The 13,866-nt window shown below is 45.5% G+C and overlaps 1 protein-coding gene across 7 annotated transcripts in view; it reads left to right on the top strand.

Moving 5' to 3' along the window:
- Window positions 1–13,866, top strand: part of LOC119166688 (putative phospholipase B-like 2) — a 351,547-nt gene that overhangs the window by 274,109 nt on the left and 63,572 nt on the right. The window lies entirely within an intron of this gene.

The following is a 13,866-nucleotide window of genomic DNA, read 5'->3' as shown; positions in this document are numbered from 1 at the left end:
GCGTAATCAGCACGCGTAGCAACATCGTCACGACGTGGCGGCCACGCTTTCATCTCCCACGCGCACTTTCCCCCGTGAAGAGCCTGGGGTCGACGCTCACACACGCGCTCTTAGCTCGTGATAGCAAGAAACGTACGTTTTGGCTGGTGTTCGGCTTTTACCGGAACGTATCTGTTTTAGTTGCTGGGCGCACGAAGGTCACTGCAATTGTTGCACAGTCTGCGTTCGCGAAAAGAGCGCGCTTTTCTGACACAGCGAAGTAACAACTGAGACGCTTATTCGCGTTATTCTGCACGTAAAAGTACGTTTTGTGCGTCATTTGTGCGGGCGAAATGTGGGGCACGTTTCGATCTGCTCGCCATTCTGTGCGTGACCTTCCAATTTTTCGCTTTGACGTTCAATGCTTCGCCAACCACTACTTGGTAGCAAGAGGTTTTTAGTGGCTTCTACTTCATTTGTAGCGTATGAAATACCATTTCCTGTTTCAAATGCTGGCGCATTGGTAAATGCTTTCATGATTGTAATCCTGGGCATGATATGAGTTATTGCATTGATGCGCATTATATACAGGGTGTTTCAAGAAATGTGTGTAAAATGCTTAAAAACTACGACTGGTTATCTGCTCACTGTCTTCCAGTTTGCTTTTTCTGTAGCGCGAGGACTCTTAAGATAGGTTCAAGACACTCAGGTTTTCAATTCAATAAAATTCAAATTTATTTCATCGCAAGGATGACGGCAGATTGCCCCCTTGTATAAGGTTTAAGTGCCAATATTTTATTTACACCAACTGTTACAAATGTGTTACCTTTTTCTCAACCCACTTTTAGGATTAGGTAAGATTAATAATGCGTCCGCTGTTACTTTATTCATACCTGTAGTTTTCTTTTTCTTAACTTGTACTTGTTTAGCAACGCTGTTCCGACCGATCGGAGTTGTTACTTTTGATGTGGCAGTTTTTTTTGTGCTTCTTCTTTTTGCTCCCACTCCTGTAAAACCACTCCAAATGGTTACCAGTATGTGGAAAATGAAATAAATAAATAAATATATAAATAAAAGTGGCGTTTGCCATTTGATGACGACCCAAGCCTCCCCGATACATGGAAGAAACGACGACGTCGATCATGGGTGAAAAAAACAAAGAACATGGAAAAACGGAGCGCAGTAGGAGTGGAAATTTGTTTGTAAACAATGCTACGCACAAACGCCTAATATACATGAGCAGTCTTTAGCTATATGTTTCGTTGAACTATAAAGAATATAAAAAAACAGAAACATTTGATACACATAAACAACAATTTTCTGCACAAAAATAATAAAGAACACAAAAATGATTATCTTGATTGTCACTATAAAAGTATTTCCCTGATGACACGTGCACTGCATTTTAGTGGTTATTTTTTGGAAGTAGTTTATTCAGTAACAGCGAAACATTGCAGGATCAATGCGGCAAGCATCGGCCGCCCAAAATCAGTTGTACACAATGGAATGTCCCATCGTTGAAGGTGAAGAATAGAGTAAGGAGTAGTATATGTTTCAGTAAGGAGTAGTATGTTATTGCTACCGAAAACTCGTACAGTTTGTCAATTGGTACAATATTAGAGCACGTATATAGTTCATCAGTGTGTGCATAGTAGTCGACATTCGTTAAATACCTAATAGCTATAGTTTGTAGCTTGTATATTTTATCTACGTTTGATGCCGTTGTACTAGCCCATACCAAAAGACAAATCATACAGCAATACAGCAGTTAATGCAGCAATGGCAGCACGCCGACCGGCTCCGTAAGGTGAAGGAGCATGAAACGTGCCGGTAGAAAGCCTGCATCACTCCAGAAATAGAGAGTTTTCACAATTGCAAAACTAGCTTTGCTGTTGTGCAGTATGAACGATTATGGCGTCTAGTCACTTACTGCGAACAACCTGATCAAACGCGAATTGCTTTGCGGTGATGTGGAAAGTGTAGAGTCGGCTCTTTCTACACAAACACGCACAGTCGGCAAAGCCAAGCACGTTCAACTAGTACCACGTCTCCGCTTGTACAATGACAGGTCCCCTGATTACTTGGGAAAACATGCAGCGCGTAGAAGCACACTTGCGAATTAAAAAAGGGTCTATTGTGAACCTTGATCGAATAGGTGTGTTAATATCTCGGCTGAGTGGAGCAAGCGGCTTAGGCCTCTCTACGCACTCTGTTTTCACAGCTTACTTCACGTTGAAGCAGAAAAAACAAAAATAGCGCCAGAATCTCGTAGGTAGCTGGAGCGGCCGCCTTCTCTTACGCTTGCGTTTTTAAGGATTACGCCAGATCAGATTCTTAAGGAATTGGCTGCAGCCCAATTGGTTGGCTGCAAGCCAATTCAAAGTTGTAACTTCGAATTTTCAATTTCGAAGTCGTAGAGATGTACGTCTACTTAAAAAAAGGTAGTTAATGCGGAGACTAACCACAAGATTGAAGTAACTAGAAGAATAATAGGTTGGAGAACATTCGGCAAGCACTCTCAAACCATGAATGGTAAATTGCCACTATCCCTCAAGATGAAGGTATAAAACAGGTGCATTTTACTTGTACTTACCTACGAAGCGTAAACCTGGAGAATTACAAAGGGGGTTCAACTTCAGTTGAGGATGACGCAACAAGCAATAAAGAGGAAAATGACAGGTGTAACCTAAGGGACAAGACGAGTGCGGAGCATATCAGTAAATAAACGGGTGTTAAGGACATCATGGTCAAAACGAAGAAGAAGAAATGGTCATGGGATAGGCACACAGCGTGAAAATAAAATAAGCGCTGGTCCTTAGAGATCATAGACTTGTTTCCAAGGGAAGGCAAGCGGATTAAGAAGTTTGCGGGCAGAAAGCGGTAGCAGCTAGCACAGGTCCGAGTTGATTGATTGAACATAAGAGACGTATTTTTGCTGCAATTAGCGTAGTCAGGCTAATGATGATTACTATTATTTCTTGTTACATTGCACTTTAGCTATCGGACTCCTTACTTCACCCTTGTGGTGAAACTGTAACCTTTTTTATATGTTCACGCCACTACGGGAGCACCGCCCTTCGCACGCAGCATCCCTTTCAGTCACGGTGTGTACAAATGGAGACGCCACCTCCAATGTCACGTCACGCATCGAGAGTTTTGTCAAATGGCTTAAAACTAGAATGCAAATTCGAGCAGGCCTCCTCAGTAGACAAGTAGTGATCATATAACTTGATTACGCTGCGTGTTTCTGCAGAGGATAACTTTGCTGGACACACTACCACTGTGAAGTGAAGTGAACTTTATTGCCACATATATCAAAATATGTTTAAACAACAAGGATGGTGGAATAAAAGCTGCATGTAGGCAGCTTGACTAGTCCCACCTCCCAGAACAATAACAGCAGCAGCAAACATTAACAAGCATTCTTACTTGTCAGAATAGTAAAATAGAAAGACATAAGCAAAGCCGACGATTGCTGACGATTGTCGACAATTGTTCGACATAACGCGTTCCGGGACCGATGTGAAAAGTATTTTTTTTTCGCCCGAGACAAGTACAACTAGAAAACAAAGTGTTCATGCATTGTGGGTCCAATAGTAGATTGTTTTTTTCAATGCAACTACTCAAGCTGTTTGGTGGTAGGTTAATAAACTACTTAGTTACAAACTAATTACCACTAATTACTAAAGATAGCACAAAACAACGCATTCGGTAATTTTATTACTTCGAATGTAGTACTGGATGCTTTAGAGTTATGCCACTATATTTTGACGTGTTTTTGACAGCGCATAAATATTAAGAGGCGCATCAATATAAGAAAGTATACTGTCATCGTATGCTGTCACCTCATACTGTGTATTGGCGTGACGCAGGTATAACCATACACATATCAATGTGCAGCACAGCTACGTATATTATAGTGTAGCCAGAGAGCGGAAAGCGGGGATATGTGAGAGCAAGGTAGAGTGATGTCAGGAAGAAAAGGAGGGAAAGAGTTAGGAGAGAGGCCAGAACGTACTTTCCCGAGGTCATCACAGTCAAGCAGGTGGCCGTCAGGCTGGAAAAGCTGAAACTCTGTATTGGGCAAACTCGCGCCAACAAAATTAAAATGCACAGCGAGGAATTCATGCTGTACGTTGATAGCGGTGATCCAGGTTCAATGGTAGCGAAACTGCTTGAGGCCAGTGTACTTAGGTTCACGTCAATGAACCTGAAAAGGTTGAAATTTCCGAAGTTTTTGGCTATGGTCTCCCAAGTGATCATATATATTGTTATTTTGGAAGGATCATGCCCTACGTTTTGTGTTCGACGTCGACGTACATGGTCAGCGTGTCGGCGATGGTCTTGTTTAGCCGCTCTGTGGGTCCATTGGTCTGTGGATGACAGGTGATGGTGCAGCGATGATTTGTCAGGCTGTAACTCTGGATAGCCTGAATTAGGTCTGCCGTAAAGACCGTAGCTCAGTCGGTGACGAGGGCCTCCAGCGCACCGTGACGTAGGACGAAGTTTTCAACAAAGAACTTGGCTACTCCTCGGATGTCCTGCAATGATGCAGGGCCTCTATCTCGGCATAGCATGTGAGGTAGTCGGTAGCGTCGACGATCAATTTGTTTCCAGAAGTCAAGGCAGGAAATGACCCTAGTAGGAACATGCTGATTCGCTGGATTGGTCCACGTGGTGGCTCGATGGGCTGTAGAAGTCCAGCTGGCTTAGTCGTTGGTGTCTCCCGTCGCTGACAATATCGGCAAGCATTTACGTAACGAGCAACATCAGCAGCAAGGCGAGACCAGCAATAATTTTTCTGTATTCTGGCGAGCCTGCGGGAAACACCCAGGGGTCCAGCCGTGGTGTCGTCGTACAGGGATTGCAGCACTTCTGGTCGCAATGCGAAAAGCACGACGAGAAGGTACTTGGCTCGACGTGCCGAGAAGCTCTTCTTTTGGAGAACACTGCTTACCCTCGCTCAATGGAGGAGGAAGGCTCACTGCTCGGAAGAAAGGTACACCTGTCAGATCAAAGTCTTCAACCACGTTTTTTCCCCTTACGATCGCTTTTAACTTTGCTAATAACCTACCGGGAAACTTCTAACTCATACAGTGCAAAGCCCTAATTGTAGATCTGTCGCCGCTCAGGTTTCATCAGGACAGGAGTAATAGTGCCGGAACTATTTCGTGACCGAAATTAAGCCTAATCACTAAAAAAATTAATTTGGTAACATCACCTCACAAACGAATTTAAATTTTGTCCGCTTAATATATTAATAAACAGCACCCCATAGGCTAATTGGAGGCCCAACTCCGTACTCTCTAGACCCTTAATTAAGGGGGTAATCAGCAGAAATCTCATTTCATTAAAATATTTTTATAAAAATAACCACAAACTTGACTCATACGCCGCTGAAACCTACATTTAGAACATAACAACACGGGTGCGGTGATGGCGTAGTGGTTAGAGCATTCGCCTCACATGCAAGGGGTCCGTGGTTCAAATACCGGTGCCGCGCACTTCCCAACCGGAAAAAAAAATCCGCGTGTTGATGGAACTGCATTAAGAGGCCTGGGGTGCGGCCTGACCGGTAACCACCGCCGGGAACACACTCCCTCACCAGAGAAGGATTGGCCACCCTGTTGCAGTATCTGGCCACTACCTCCCACATGGATACGTCAAATAACTCACGGCCCTCAGTTCCCAGCAGCTGCGAAGCAACTAACCATGCAGGCGGTCAGATCTGCAACGCAGCAGAGGGTGCTAAGAATCTCTGGACGACAGGCCGCCTTTGGAACCTGAACTTGGCAACGTTTAACGCTAGAAACTTATGTAGTGAGCGAAGTCTAGCTGTACTATTCGAGGAGCTAGAGGGTGTTAAATGAGATATAATAGAGCTCAGTGAGGTTAGGAGGACAGATGAGGCCTATACGGTGCTACAGAGTGGGCACGTCCTTTGCTATCGGGGCTTGGCAGACAGAAGAGAAATGAGAGTGGGGTTCCTAATTCACAGAAACATAGCTGGCAACATAGAGGAATACTATAGCATTAATGAAAGGGTGGTAGGTATTGTAATTAAACTGAATAAAAGATACAAGATGAAGGTAGTACAGGCTTACGCGCCTACATCCAGCCATGATGACGCTTCAGTTGAAAGCTTCTATGAAGACGTGGAATCAGCAATGAGTAAGGCAAAAACACAGTATACTATAGTGATGGGCGACTTTAATGCAAAGGTAGGGAAGAAGCAGGCTGGAAACCAGGCAGTAGGAGATTATGCATCGGCACTAGAAACACCAGAGGAGAGCTACTAGTAGAATTTGCAGAACGCAATAATTTGCGGATTTTGAATACTTTCTACCGAAAACGAGAAAACCGCAAATGGACATGGAGGAGCTCTAATGGCGAAAATAAGAACGAAATAGACTTTATAATGACTGCACACCCAGGAATCGTGCAGGATGTGGAAGTGGTTGGCAAGGTACGACGCAGTGACCATAGAATGGTACGGTCTCGACTTCGCCTAGACTTGAAGAAGGAACGACAGAGACTGATACGCAAGAAGCCAATCAATGAGCTATCACTGAGAGGGAAAGTACAGGAATTCAGACTGTCACTGCAGAACAGGTACTCGGCTTTTAGTAAGGAAACCAACCTTAGCGTAGATACAAAGAATGATAATCTAACGAGTATCATTACGGAGTGTGCAGTGGAAATTAGAGGCAGGGTAATTAGACAGGATACTGCAAAGCTTTCTCAGGATACGAAGAACCTAATTAGCAAGCGTCAAAGCATAAAATTGTCAAGTACAACAGACAAAATAGAACTGGCAGAGCTTTCGAAGTTGATTAATAGGCGTAAAGTATGCGATGTAAGAAGGTATAACATGGAGAGAATTGAACACGCTCTGAAAAACGGAGGAAGCGTCAAAGCAGTGAAGTGGAAACTTGGGATAGGCAAAAGTCGGATGTTAGAACTAAGGGACAAAAAAGGCAAAAGAACTACCAATATAGATAGGATAGTTAAAATATCGGAGGAGTTTTACAGAGATCTGTACAGTAGCCGAGACAACCACGACCTTAATACTATAAGAACTAGCAGTAACCCAGAGGACACGCCACCAGTAATGATAGAAGAAGTCAGAAAAGCTTTGGAGAGCATGCAAAGAGGCAAAGCTACTGGTGAGGGTAAGGTAACATCATATCTGCTCAAAGATGGAGGACAGATTGTGTTGAAAAAACTAGCCACCCTGTTTACAAGGTGTCTCCTGACGGAAAGGGTACCAGAGTTTTGGAAGAACGCTAACATCTTCTTAATACATAAGAAAATAGATGACAAGGACGTGAAAAATTACAGGCCGATCAGCTTCCTCTCTGTAGTATACAAGCTATTTACAAAGGTAAATGCTAACAGAGTAAAGAAAAACATTACAATTCAATCAACCAAAGGAACAAGCAGGATTTCGAACAGGCTACCAAACAATTGACCACATTCATATTATCAATCAGGTAATAGAGAAATGCTCAGAGTGTAACCAGCCACTATACATAGCCTTCATAGATTACGAGAAGGCGTTTGATTCAGTAGAAAAATCAGCCGTCATGCAGACACTGCGGAATCAGGGCGTAGATGAAGTATATATAAACATTCTGGGAGAAATCTACAGGGGATCAACTGCTACCATAGTACTTCATAAAGAAAGCAACAGAATACCAATCAAGAAGGGTGTAAGGCTGGGGGACACAATCTCCCCAATGCTATTTACCGCGTGCTTACAGGAAGTTTTCAGAAGCCTAGAATGGGAACAGTTAGGGATAAGAGTTAATGAAGAATACCTTAGTAATCTGCGCTTCGCCGATGACATTGCATTGCTGAGTAACTCAGGGGACAAATTGCAACTCATGATTACGGAGTTAGACAAAGAGAGCAGAAAGGTGGGTCTTAAAATTATTCTGCAGAAAACAAAAGTAATGTACAACAACCTCGGAAAGGAGCAGCACTTCGAGATAGGTAATAGTGCACGTGAAATTTTAAAAGACTATGTCTACTTAGGGCAGGTAATAACCGCAGATCCTAACCACGAGATTTAAGTAACTAGAAGAATAAAAATGGGGTGGAGTACAGTCGGCACTCACTCTCAAATTATGACAGGTAGATTGCCAATATCCCTCAAGAAAAAGGTATATAACAGCTGTATCTTGCCGGTACTTAGCTATGGAGCAGAAATCTGGAGACCTTGAAAGAGGGTTCATGTTAAATTGCGGACGAAGCAGCGAGCAATGGAAAGAAAAATGGTAGGTGTAACCTTAAGAGACAAGAAGAGAGCAGAGGTTAATTAGGGGACAAACGGGCGTTAAGGATATCATAGTTGAAATAAAGAAGAGGAAATGGACATGGGCCGGGCATGTAGTACGTAGACAGGATAACCTCTGGTCATTAAGGGTAACTAACTGGTTTCACAGAGAAGGGAAGTGGGTTAGGGGGAGACAGAAGGTTAGGTGGGCAGACGAGATTAAGAAGTTTGCGGGTGTAAATTGGCAGCAGCAAGCACAGGACCGGGTTAACTGGCGGAACATGGGAGAGGCCTTTGTCCTGCAGTGGACGTAGTCAGGCTGATGATGATGATGGTGATGATGTTTAGTATGATAAACGACCTCAGTGCTCGCTTGAATACCTTTGGGACAACGCCAGCACTGCCCTCGAGGTACTCTATAAGGCCCCTGAGTTTTGGATCGGCTCGTTGTCGTTCAGCGAAGTCGACGGCACTTACGGTTCCTACGAAGCAGTCATCTCTCGGTCATCCTGCGGTGGTGCGTACAGGAGCAGGAAGGTGTTGCATCGCAGTCGGCGTCGGTGTGCTTTCTTCTGGACTCTCAAACGACAGAAATGTCGAATTCTCATAGTCTCAGACTCCACCTTGCGAGACAACCCGAAGGGTCTCTCAAGTTTTTCAGCCCACACAAGGCGTGATGTTCGCTTACAGCTTTGAAGGACTTCCCGTAAAGGTAGGGGCGATACTTTGAGGTATCCCAAATGATGGCAAGACTCTCGTTTTCTGTTTAAGAATAGTTGACCTCCGCCTTTGATACCGACCAATTGGCATAACTGATGACCCTTTCCTGTCTGTCAGTCCTCTCCACAAGAATAACGTCGAGTCCTACACTGGTTACATCGGTATGATTTCTGTTTCGGCGAATTTATCGAAATGCTCAAGCAACAGAAGCGTCTGCAGGCGTCGTTTTAGTTCTTTAAATGATTCTTGCTGGGGCGTTTCCAACTCGAATTCTATGTTGGCTCTAGTAATGTTAGTGAGTGGTAGGGCGATTCTGGCGAAGTTTTCTACTAACCACTTGTATTAAGTGCCTAGGCAAAAAAAGTGACGGACGGCTTTCTTGTCGGCGGGTAAAAGGATTACAGTGATGGCGCTTGTCTTCTGCGGGTTGGGACATACACCAGACTTGCTTATCACGTGGCCCAAGAACATAAATTCTTCACACGCAAAGCGGCAATTCTCTGGCTTTAGGGTGGGTCTCGAGTCCTTGATTGCTTTGTGTACCGCTTCAAGGAACAGGAGATGTTCATCGAAGCTTAAAGAAAACACGATGACATCGTCCAAGCACAGGACGATGTCTTCCTGTCCAAGTATCCATAACGCGCGAAGGTTGTGGGCCGAGCAAAGATTAAGCGGCATCACTTCGGATTCGGAGATAACGTCTGGTGCTATGAAGGTCATCTTTTTCTCAGTCTCTTCCGTCAACTTAAATTTGCCAATAGCTGGTATTGAGGTCCACTGACGCAAAATACCTCGCGTTGTGAAGTCGATCAAAAGTGTCGTCAATCTGTGGAAGAGGATACACATCCTTCTTCGTGATTTTGTTCGCGCGACGATAACCGACGCAGAAGCGTAGGGTGCCATCCTTTTTCACTAACACCACAGGTGACGCTCATGGACTCTTGGAAGGTTGGACGACGTCTTCACATTGCATTTCGTCGACTCGTTTTTTTATTGCTTCCCGCTTTCGCGTCTAAACTCTGTACGGGATCTGACAGAGTAATCTGGTACTTTCCTGTGTTATGGTGCGATGTTTTGCTAGTGGTGTCTGCCGAATTTTCGACGACTATGAAAAGCAGTCCTTGTATCGCTGGAGCAGGCTTTTCAGCCATTCTTGCTTATGCTTTGGAAGAGTCGTGGAGACCTCGATTCGGCGAAGCAGATTCATTAGAACCGCAGCGAGAGCAATAACGTTGTTGGCTTCCACAATTTCTTCAAAATAGGCAACGTACTGCCTATCCTCTCGTGTTTGTAATCATTGCTACAGTTTGTGAGCATCACTACTGCTTTCCCCCTCTCTCAGCTGGGCTATTCCTCTTGCGGCGCAAATCTCGCAGTTGATCAACAAGCCCTGGCCACTTTCAACGACGCCTTGCATGCATGCAGATTTCTGAGATCCGACAGAAGGGTGGATGCTGGATCGAGAGCGAATTGTGATTTGATCCTCCAGTACATTCAAGGCCTGCTTCCCGGTTGGCGTGTGCGGCGGTGGGGGCTTGTTTTGTTGATAGCGTTATCGACTCTGATATCAGATTGATGACTGCACCATGAAGGCATAAGAAGTCCATACCAAGAGTCGTATCTCTCGAGCACCGCTGTATTACTACAAAGCTTGCGGGGTGAATCCGATTGTTAACTCAAACTCTCGCTGTGCAGATTCGCTCCGATGTTACTAGGTAGCCTCCAGCTGTTCTTATATCAGAACCTTCCCAGGCGTGCTTGACCTAATTCTCATAGTGAACGTTCAACTGATGAGAGAATAGTCAGCTCCAGTGTCGACGAGAGCTATCACACTCTAGCCGTCGATAAGAACGTTGAAGTCGCTAGTTCGTCGTCTTGCGTTGCAGTTCGGTAGTAACGCTGGGTCACGTCTACGTCGGCTTGTTCCGATGCTTCCATGTTGCGTCGTCAGGTCGTCGTCAGGTCGTCATCAGTAGACGGGGTTTCGTCGTCAGGGCTTTGCCTGGTTGGCGTGGTGTTTGGAGAGTACCGTCGCGGCGTTGTCATTGTTGTCATCGGAAGCAACCGTAACTACAGCGGTTGCTTCCCGTAGTTTCCGGGATAAAAGCTAAGAGACCAGCCCCGGGTTGTACCAGTATATGGCCGGCGGTGGGGCGACATGTGGCAGCCGGGTGACGGCGAACGGGAAGATCCCCCTGGTATCCACTGGACTGCTGCGAAGTAGTCGTCGTTGTCGCGGAGTCTCCTCCTGCTGTGGTCGTGGCGCATCTAATACGAAACGACGCAGTCTCATCTGACGGTAGCTGTGGCTTGCTTCTCCGCAGTGGTAGCAGAGAGGTCGATGTTCGGGGGCACGCCACGCGTCGGTTTTCCTCTGAGTGTCGAGCTGGGTGGTGGGTGGACGGTATGGCGTTGACGGTGGCGATGGCTGGCTTCGGAACTGCAACGGTGCGGCTTCTTAACCTGCGCGTGAAGATGGTGATATTTCCATTTGGTAGCTATACCCGGGTCTCCAGCAAAGCAGCGGTCCTTTTTTTGCGGTCAACGCTAGTAAATGTTTCCAGAAATGCGCCGCAAAAAGAGATCCCAGGAGCGAAGTGCGGACTCCCAATTTTGAACTAGGTCCTTGCCGAGTCTTCTAAGTGGAAGTAGACGCGGCGCAGAATTTCTTCCGTGTCCCACTGGTTCAAGGCTGCCACTCGGTCGTACGTTTCGAGCCAGGTCTCTAGTTTTTAAAATGGAGATCCCGGGAAGATGGGCGGCTCTTTTGGCTGCTACATTGCGACTATGGCGGGCGTTGGTAAAGGGGCTGTAATATTTGACGCAGTAGTGGTGGTCGCCTTCGGCATGCGACTGTTATCGAGTAGAGCCCGTACTTCGGAAGTAGTCCTTGTTGCCGGCAGCTTGTTTGCAGGTCGAGGTTGGCGGGGATGTTTGGTTGATGGTTAGGGCTTGCTTCTCGACTGGTAAGGGGTGCTCAGTACATGAACGGAAAGCACCTCCACCAGATATCACGGAGTGGTGAAGTGAATTAAGGGAGCAGAGTGCGGGTTAAATAATAAACTGTTTATTTGGGCCAAGCTTGTGGCCACGTAAAAGGAAAGTTAGATTACAGCGACACACTGGCACTGGTAACGGCAAGCAGAACATCTTCCGTCGATCAACGGACAAGCGGCGAAGCTTCTGGGCATTTATATCCTTGCAATCGAATATTCTAGCGTTATTGATAGTTGATACGTAGGTTCTCGCATAATCATTATTGTTCACAAAATAGGCATGCTCTCAACAAAACGATCTACTACAATCTCAAAGCTTCTCGAACATCGTAGGCACGGTTCGCGCTGAACGTAGTGTAACAAGGTGATAACAAAACTTGACGAAAGGAACGTGGCAATATAGTGCACAATACCGATTGTGGTAGAAAGCGGAGGGAGTGGATTATGTAAGGGTGAAAGGGAATAAAAAAAGGAAAGGAAGAGTAAAGCGTAGCAGTGCCGTGTATCGTATAGTACATCATAAACGTTGCTTACCAGCGCAAACGACAGGGCAGAAGGAGACAGGAGAAGAGACGAGACAGAGCCCCTCATGCTCTGTCGTTTGTGCTGGTAAGCAACCTTTATGATGTTATACCAACACACCCAATACCACTGTCTTTTGCGTATAGTACAGCATAGCAAGAGAGCGGTAAAGGGGAGCTTGGAGAAAGAGGACACCACCTCCTTGCAAAGAGAAAGTTTTCTTTCCCACATGAACGACGAACGTAAGGAACAAAAGCACTCTCTCGCCCGTGAGCGCAAGCGTCACGAAAGATCATATAAACAGCTGCTTTGCACTCCGTACAGCGCCTATGTCGGAAGATGCAGCATGCTGGTTGATAGTGTGCTTTTTTTTCACACTTTCCTAGGTTCAGTAAAGTAGTGTTGTGAATCTTTACTCACAGTTTTTCTCACAACAACAAGAAGAAGGTGGTTGCACGGAAAAAAAACAAAAGCAGCTTGATGGGGTTACCGCCTATGTCCTCGTTTTGAGGAAGTCATGTGAATAAGCAATACACATAATGCATGCACGTGAGCAAGCCATTACAACTGTAGTGGTACACAGGGCAACAAAGAAGCTTTCACTAAGGCAAAACACATTATTGCAGTTCACCAAGGAGGACATCTTGGAACGTTCATATTCCATGGTCAAAAATGGTATTAGTGCGCTGAAAGTGGCGCTATGTGTGTGTGTGCTTACTTTCCGTCCTCGCTTTCTGTGCGCAATTACAATTCTTGATGTTAATGCAGTTAATAAAGACGAAATCGTTCTTGCGGACGTTCAACGAAACATTTTGGTCTGCCTGACTGTCTGTACATTTGTCCGTCTGCTCGCCCTAACGGTGCTCTAAAAGGCACCATACGATGCCCCAAAGGGCTGACTTCATCCGCAGTGCCCATCATTATTGCGGGAAGTTCGGCTTTCATACTTGTGCGATAGTCAATGAAAAAGAAATTATCGCACATATCTTAGGCACCAAAACAACACGTCAATATTCTGTATGTGCGTCTTTACTAGAAGAGACATACATAAGTAATTGTAAGGACCATGGCAATTGTCACGCTGCGCTGACCATACAACGCTTGCACGAAAGGGCAAGTGTTTCCAATGCTTTGCTAAGACGACAGTGTGGTTGCAAATACCCGACGCCTTGCGTTCTACTCCTCATCACCTCCGAGACGGGCGCGCACGCCACGCGCTTCATTTTCACAGTTAACTGCGAGATAGTGCTCATGCCTCACGTGTGACGTGGCTTGATGCGCTCGTTCGCCTCCGCTGCAAGCTCGAGGCACTTTAACGCAGCGCCTTCAGAATACCATTCACCAATCAATTTTCATGCGCAAAACAGCAAA

This window comes from Rhipicephalus microplus, unplaced genomic scaffold (genome assembly GCF_043290135.1).
Source record: "Rhipicephalus microplus isolate Deutch F79 unplaced genomic scaffold, USDA_Rmic scaffold_12, whole genome shotgun sequence".
In the NCBI taxonomy this organism is placed as follows: domain Eukaryota; kingdom Metazoa; phylum Arthropoda; class Arachnida; order Ixodida; family Ixodidae; genus Rhipicephalus; species Rhipicephalus microplus.
This window is presented reverse-complemented; position numbering and strand designations above follow the sequence as displayed.